Source organism: Myotis myotis, unplaced genomic scaffold, assembly GCF_014108235.1.
Source record: "Myotis myotis isolate mMyoMyo1 unplaced genomic scaffold, mMyoMyo1.p scaffold_m19_p_12, whole genome shotgun sequence".
Lineage (NCBI taxonomy): Eukaryota > Metazoa > Chordata > Mammalia > Chiroptera > Vespertilionidae > Myotis > Myotis myotis.
In genome coordinates, this window is record NW_023416316.1 from 19155001 (window position 1) to 19163790 (window position 8790).

The window sequence follows — 8790 nt, forward strand, 5'->3', positions numbered from 1 at the left end:
GCCTATATAATATGATCCAACTTGGTAAAATATATCTGTTTGTGTGTTTGGTGGTATATTTGCACTGGGGAAATTCTAGAGGGACCACTCCATGTCAATTCCTTGGAGCAGACTTCCCTGATCACCCTGAAAGAGCCATCTTCACCCACCCCTGTTATTTTGTGTTTTTTAAATGTGCTTGATTTTTCCTTGTGGCACTTATCATTACCTGAGATGCAATGCATACTGGGTCCATTTATTGCCTGGCTCATCCCTAGCATGAGGGGCAGGGTAATGCCTCAAAAGGTGCCTAATATGTAGTAGGTCCTCAACAAACATTTGTGGACTTGAATGTAGCAAACTTTTTAAAATTTTTTATTTTAGAGAGAGAGGCAGAGAGAGAGAGAGAGAGAGAGAGAGAGAGAGAGAGAGAGAGAGAAACATTGATTTGTTGTTCCACTTATGTATGCATTTATTGGTTGACTGACCACGGATTGAACCTACAACCTTGGTGTATCCAGATGACACTTGAACCAACTGAGCTACCTGGCCAGGATGCAAACTCTTAATAGTTAATATTGAGTCACCCCCCCCCTCACACACACACACACACACACACACAGACACACAATCTTTTGCACACACCTCGTGCTTTCAAACAGGAACAATGTAAATTTTCACTACTTCAACAGAGTGGATTCTTTTAATATTACATCTGAAATTCTCTGAGTTAAAAAATATCCACTTAAGGATCCAGAATCTAAAATGGTCCACTTGAAAATGCAAAAAGTAGACCTCTTCATGCTGGACATACACCTTCTCAAGAGCAGGAAGTTCTTTCGATGCAAGAAAGGAGACCAGCGGACATCTACTTAGATAAACTTGCTTTGAGTCAAAAGAGGCTCATTAATGTTTCAACTGCTGATCCATTTAGCGTCCTATTCACCCCACAGGCTTTTCTGAGCACCCTCCTGGGGGTTTTCAAAAGGTAAACCTTCCGGTCATGAGATTCAATTGAACAACAGCAAAAGACAATGGACTGCAGAAGAAGGAATTGGAGTTTTTGAGATGAATGAATGACCGCCTATCTGGCTCATGTGCCAATGAAAGGAACATTTGAAATGAACTGATATGAGTTAGTAATAAACTCTCCTTTCTTCTCTAAAAAGGGATTAGGCCTCCTGTGAATGGGAGTCTTGTCTTCTAGTCCTCCGGCCTTGACCTTCCCTTGCATTGTTCTCCTCACTTTAAACCAAGGGTGGCAGCTTGAGATTTTTCGTTCTCAACCGTGTCCTTCCAAGGGGTGACTTTTGCCCCATCCACAGCTACAAGAACCATTCACCAGTCAGGAGCCAAGTATTCTTGCATTCCATGCTGAGGAGGGGGCTGCCTTGGCGGGCTTCCTTCCTCCTTCTCCACGCAGAACCAAGCTCCTATATAAAATTCATAAATTCTTGGCAGGGAAGAAATCCTCCCATTGGAGGGAACAGATGTTCTACGAGTAACTTTTGCCATTATACTCTGTTCCTAATATCATAGTTTTAAAGTGTGGGGGGATGTTAACATTTTTTTTTTAAATGTCAACATGTTCTGGGCAGCTTTTCCATCTCCATCTGTGGCATACACATCACCAGTCCTCCCACCGCCCCTTCCTAAATTTCCAGAGACTAGTTGCGAATTGGAAAGATATTAAAATCTTTCCAAAGCGGAAAGTTCAATTCAACAAGTATGCTAATGTATAACCTAATGCAGAGAGTAAGACACCGTTTCCCACCCAGTTGTAAATCTCAGAAACACTCTTTCCCTTCTACTCTCAGAACTTGGAGGGGTCTTACAAGACTTTTAACAAGGTAATTATGACCAATTAACATGCAGGGGTGATTCCTGGTAACAGAATTCCATGAGAGCAACCTATTCATAAAATTCTCTTTCTTAAAAACCTTCAATCCCGGATTCAAATTTAAGAGGCTAAGACCGTTTTCACTTCGTTATCACCTCGTTAAACTGCCCACCTGAAATGCCTGTGTCCCAGGTGACCACGGGGAAGGGTCAAGGTCAGTGGGTGCCACAAACCTCGCCTGGGAGGAACTTCAGAAAGCGTGACTTCACCCCAGTTGGTCCGAGGAGGGGTCCCCCTCCCCCGGGACAGCTGTGCCCACTTGCCGCTGCTTTGGCGAGGGCCAGAGCGCCTGTGGCCGTGGCCTGAGCACATTTGCGTTCACAGTGAGATTTCAGTGAGCGGGTGGGTGGGGTGGGGTGTGGGATCCGCCGGGCAGAGGAGAGGTGACAGCGCGGGCGGGGTGGGGAAGTAGCGGACCAACATTCAAATGCGCCGGGGATCCTCCCGGAGTCCCGGCTCTTGGGCCGGGTTTCCCCTCCTCCCCTCGGGTCGGAGCCAGGCGAGCCTCAATCCCCAGATCCAGTGACGGGACCCAGCGCTGGGACGGCCAGGTCCACCCCGAAGACCCGGTCCCCGGAGCCTTTCGGTGCCCGAGTGGAGTTGTGAGTGTGAGCGCGCTAAGGGCGGGGCGCGTGGGGGGGGGGGCACCCAGGCGCAGAGCCGACCCGGGCCCGCGCACCGACCACTCCGGGGGGGTGTCAGCCCAGGCCCCGGGCGGCCCGATCCGGCTTCCCCGGCATCCGCGGGGAGGAGGTTGGTCTGTGCTCCGGGTTCGGGGGTGGCCAGGGCCGGGGCCGAGGCGGGGACGAGAGCGGCGCACGAAGGAGCGGCGGCCCACGGGCGCCCGAGGCGGAGGCGGGCGCGGGGCGGCCCACGGTCTGCAGTGCCCCCCGCCGGACGGCCGGGCACAGGACGGCTCCCGGCGTAGGTCCCGGTGCGCACCGCTGCGGGGCGACGCGCGCCCCCTTTCTCTCTGCGGAGGCTGACCCGGGGTTAACGGAATTTAAATCAGGTCCAAGGGCAGTGGAGTCGCACCCAGGCTCTGTCACATCCTGGCCTCCTGTTCCTGGGAGCTCGGGACTGCTGCCTCCTCTCGTAGCTAAAGGGGATAATGTCCCCGAGGAAGTGAATGAAATAAAGTGAGAGCATGCGTGCAAGTGCAGTGTGGGGTAGGTACCCCATAAATGGCGGGCGTCATTATTATCATTGCTATTATTAGTATTAGTTGGCTACACCTTGCATGGGGGTCTCGCCGAAGTCTCTGCTCTTCTGGAGGGGGGGGAGGGGGGACGAGGAGGGCTGGCTTCTGCCTCTCCTCTGAAGTGGCAGACCTGAGCACCCAGCCTCGCTGTTCGTCCATCTCCACCTATACCTGTGCACTCAGCCGCCCCCTGCTTGAACCTAACATCCTCATGCAAAATAGGAATAATTATACCCGATTCAGAGTGGCGGCAAGATAAGAGCTGCTGCTGTATACTCAGGGCAAGCCTCACCCTCTTGCCGCCCCTTCCCCAGCCAGCAGGGTCCGGAACGCTTGTGCCTGTAGCACAGGATAGGTGCTGGGCAAGGCCCAGTCCCTGCACACAGGCAGCCAGCAGGCCCAAGTTCCCTTAGCTTATAGCACACAGTAGGAGCTCAGCACAAGCCCCGCCCAGCCCCAGCACTTGAGCCTCTGACCTGGGCTCCTTGGGCTGCAGGAGGCTTCTCTGTCATCTCTCCTGGAAACCCCCTCACAGATGCCTCAGTTCCTGTCTGGAAATTAGAAGTGTTAGAAATACTAAGGGGGGAGGTGGAGAGGGGGGCTGGGTGAGGAAGATGAGGGATTGAGCAAAACAACAACAACCAAAAACCTCATAGACAACAGTATGCCCATTAACAAAGGGAGATGGGGGTGAGGGAGGTAGGAGAGAGAAAGGGGGAGATAAATGATCATGGAAGGAGCACCAGCCCAGTGGCTCAGTCAGTTGGAGCCTTGTCACCCCCTCCCCCGACCCCCATTCCCGCCCCCCCCCCCCCCAACACACACACCAAAAAGGTTGCCAGTTCATTCCTGGTCAGGGCACAAGGCACATATCTAGGTTGCAGATTTGATCACGGGAGGCCATCAATCTGTTTCTCTCTCTCTCTCTCTCTCTCTCTCTCTCTCTCTCTCTCTCTCTCTCTCTCTCTCAATAAACATATCCTCAAGTGAGGATTTTTTAAAAAATAGTGATGGAAAGCCCTGGCCAGTTTGGCTCAGTGGATAGAGTGTCAGCCTACAGACTGAAGCAGGGGTGGGCAAACTTTTTGACTCGAGGGCCACAATGGGTTCTTAAACTGGACCGGAGGGCCGGAACAAAAGCATGGATGGAGTGTTTGTGTGAACTAATATAAATTCAAAGTAAACATCATTACATAAAAGGGTACGGTCTTTTTTTTTTTTAGTTTTATTCATTTCAAATCCGGCCCGCAGGCCGTAGTTTGCCCACGGCTGGACTGAAGGCTCCTGGGTTTGATTCCGGTCAAGGGCACATGCCTGGGTTGCGGGCTCCATCCCCAGTAGGGGGCGTGCAGAAAGCAGCTGATCAATGATTCTTTCTCATTGATGTTTCTATCCCTCTCTCCTTCTCCCTTCCACTCTGAAATTAATTAATATATATATATATACACACATACATACATATATATTTTTTTAAATAGTGATGGAAGGAAACTTTGAGTGGTGAACACACAATACAATATACAATTGATGTATTATAGAATTGCACCCCTGAAACATATAATTTTATTAACTAATGTCACTCCAATAAATTCAATTAAAAAAAAAAGAAATAGTAAACCCACACTCCTAACCTGGAGTAATGGAATGTACAGTCAGAGGACCTGGCGGTCAAGGGCAGCCCTACCCATTCCTGAGTGTTTTTATCCTGCAGCTTCAGTTACCTCTTCTTTATTTATTTTTATTGATTGATTGATTTGAGAGAGAGATAAAACATTGATTTGTTGTTCCAGTTATTTATGCATTCATTTGTTGCTTGTTGTATGTGCCCTGACAGGAGATCAAGCCCGCAACCTTGGTGTATCAGGACGACACTCTAACCAACTACACTACCCTACCTGGCCAGGGCTAGTTACCTCTTCTTTAAAAACTGAGGCAGCCCGGCTGGTGTGGTTCAGTGGTTGAGCATCGACTCATGAACCAGGGGGTCACCATTCGATTCCAGGTCAGGGTACATGCCCAGGTTTTGATTCCAGGTCAGGGCACATGCCCAGGTTTCGGGCTTGATCTCCAGTGTGGGGTGTGTAGGAGGCAGCTGATCAATGATTCTCTCATCATTGATGTTTCTATCCCTCTCTCCCTCTCCCTTCCTCTCTCTGAAATCAATTTTAAAAACATATTTAAAAAATCTGAGGCAATAACACTGCTCATCTGAAGATGTCATGGGCAATGTAGGATCCTGTAGGGGGTACTATATATACATAATTTTTGCTTAATGCTTCTGTTTCTATTTTGTTTGTTAAATTATTTTGTTCATTAGATCCCACATATAGTGAGATTATATGGTATTTGTTTTTCTCTGTCTTATTTCACTTAGCGTAATATCCACCAGGTCCATCCACATTGTCATAAAGGTAGGATTTCCTTCTTTTTTAAATCATTGACTAGTATTGCATTGTATGTATGAGATTTTCTTTATCCATTCATATAAGGGCATTGGGCTATTTCTATATCTTGGCTATTGTGAATAATGCTGCAGTGAACATGGGAGTGAAGATATCTTTGTGAGAGTCTGATTTTAATTATTTTGGATGTATTTCAAGAAGTGCAATTGCTGAATCCTATGATAGCTCTAGTTTTAATATTTTTGAAGAACCTTTATACTGTTTTCTTTGAGGCTGCACCATTTTACATTATGTTCAACAGTATATGAGGGTTTCAATTTCTTCACATCCTTACCAACACTTGTTATCTTTTGTGAGGTGATATCTCATTGTGGTTTTGATTTGTATTTATCTGATGAGTACTGATGTTGAACACCTTTCCATATACCTAGCAGCCATTTTATGTCTTCTTTGGAGAAATGTCTATTCAATTCCTTTGCCTGTTAACAAATTGGGATAGATGGGTTTGTTGTTTTGTTTTGCTATTGAGTTGTATGACTTCCTTGTCTATTTTAGGTATCAACACCTTATCAGATAAATGGTTTGCAAAGATTTTCTGCCTTTTCACTTTGTGGATTGTTTCCTTTACTGTGCAGAAGATTTTTATGATGTAGTCATAGTGTCCTGCTCTGTGTCTATTTTGTTGACTAAGCTTTTGGTGTCAGTCATATCCAACTCATTGCCAAGACCAATGTCTAGAAGATTTTCTCCTTTGTTTTGTTCCAGGGGTTTATGATTTCAGGTCTAACGTTCAAGTCTTTAATTCATTTTGAGTTTATTTTTGTGTATGGTGTAAGATAGGGGTCCCATTTCATTCTTTTGTGTGTGGATATTTGATTTTCTCAACATCAGAAGAGACTATTCTTTACCTATTGTGTATTGTTGGTATCCTTTTTGAAGATCAGTTAACTGTAAATGCATGGACTTATTTCTGGGTTCTCTATTCCATTCTATTGGTTATATGTCTGCTTTAATGCCAGTAACATACTGTTTTAATTATAATAGCTTTGTAATACATTTTGAAATCAGGAAGTATGATGTCTCCAGCTTTATTCTTCTTTCTGAAGATCGCTTTGGCTATTTTGAATCTTTTGTGGTTTCATATGAATTTTAAGGTTGTTTTTTTTCTTTTTCTTTTTCTTTTTTTAAAATAAAATTGTTTTTCTATTCCTGTAAAAATGCCACTGGGATTTTGATGGGGTTAGCATTGTATCTATAGTTCACTTTGGATTGTATAGACATTTTAACAATATTAAATCTTCTAATCCATGAACATGGGATGTCTTTTTTATCTTTAATTTCTTTCATTGATGTTTTGTAGTTTTCAGTGTACAAGTCTTTCATTTCCTTTGTTGAATTAATTTTTAACTATTCTTTTCTTTTGTTGCTTTTGTAAATGAATTTTTTTTTCTTTTTCTTTTTTTTAATCCTTGCCTGAGGACATTTTTTCCATTGATTTTTAGAGAGAGTGGAAAGGACAGGGAGAAACAGAGAAACACCGATGTGAGAGAGATACATTGATTGGTTGCCTCCTACATGCCCCTGACCAGGACCAGGAGCCTGCAACTGAGGTACGTGCCCTTGACAGGAATCGAACCTGGGATCCTTTATTCCACAGGCCGATGCTCTAGCCACTGAGCCAAACCGGCTAGGCTGGAATTGTTTCCTTAACTTTCTTCCATTGTTACTGTATGGAACACAGTTGATTTTTGTATGTTGATTTTTGTATTCTGCTACTTTACTGAATTTGTTTATTAGTTCCAACAGTTTTTGGTGGCGTCTTTAGAGATTTCTATTTATAAGACCATGTCATTTGCATTTAACTTTTTTCTTTCAGATTTGGATGATTTTACTCCCTTTTCTTGCATAAGCTCTCTAAGACTTCCAGGACTATGTCACATAGAAATGACTAGAGTGGGCACCCTTTTCTTATTACTGATCTTAGAGGAAAAGCTTGTAGTTTTTCACCATTGAGTATGATGTTAGCTGTAGGCTTGTCATATATGGCTTTTATTATGTTGAAGTACATTCCTTTCATACCTAGTATGTTGAATGTCTTTATCACTAAAAAGGGAATTTACAGTTTCCAGGGGCAATATACCTACATTAAAAAAGAGACCGGGGGGCGGGGGAGGGGGGGGAAGAGACATATGTAATACTCTTTGTAATACTTTAAGCAATAAAACAAAATTTTAAAAATAATAAAATAAATTTTAAAAAAGACAATAAAAAGAAGAGACTATTTTGCATATAACTCATGTATGAGATTGTAGAAACAGCTATAAAAGTAATGGCATCATTACAGAAGGATTAACATGGAGTCCATTTCAGGCAGAGAACAGGCTTTGTGAGCTCTTAGCAGGAACTCCACAGACTAAATCTGCAATTAAAAGGAACCCCCTACGTGTTTTATTAGTGATGTGTGTCAAAACAGTATGCACACAAGGAAAGAAATATGCTGGCATTTATTACCACATTTACCATTTTATATCTTGTCTTGCCAAACACTGCTGCCTTGCTACATCTCATTGTTCTGCCTGATCCTGGATTTCTAGCAACCTCTCTGGGCATTTTTAGATGATTCAAACAAGTGTTGACTGAAGATTGATTCCAAGTTCCCCTTTCCTAGGCTTCAGACCTTCTCTTGGTAAATGATGGACAGGCCATCTTAATCTCTTTTGGCTCAGAAAGAACCATCCAGCTGAGGTCAGGGTAGAACTGATTTCTAGAGACCATGAAAGAAATGACACTGTCCATTCAGGTCCCCTCACCAGAAGCTTTTAAACAGGATAATCAGTGTCACAGGAATAAATCTCTGAAACAAAAGCAAATACAAAGGTTTCTAAATATGTTTTTACTTTTATTATTTTTAAAGTATATTTTTATTGATTTAAGAGTGGAAGGGTGCTCGCTTCAGCAGCACATATACTAAAATTGGAACGATACAGAGAAGATTAGCATGGCCCCTGCGCAAGGATGACATGCAAATTCGTGAAGCGTTCCATATTTAAAAAAAAAATAAAAAGAGTGGAAGGGAGACAGAGAGAGAGATAGAAACATCAATGATGAGACAGAAACACTGATCAGCTGCCTCCTGCATGCCCCACACTAGGGATAGAGCCCACAACTCAGGTATGTGCCCTGACCAGGAATCAAACTGTGACCTCCTGGTTCATAGGTCAACGCTCAACCATTGAGCCATGCCTGCCAGACTATAAGTATGTTCTTATGGGCAAATTCCCTTCTCTGAACCTGTTTCATCACCTATA

At 44.2% G+C, this 8790-nt stretch overlaps 1 non-coding gene across 1 annotated transcript; it reads left to right on the forward strand.

The window, feature by feature from the left end:
- Positions 1 to 8425: 8425 nt before the first annotated feature.
- LOC118667835 lies at positions 8426 to 8532 on the forward strand. The gene has a single exon (XR_004971412.1). It is a non-coding gene; the product is annotated as a U6 spliceosomal RNA (small nuclear RNA).
- Positions 8533 to 8790: the final 258 nt, after the last annotated feature.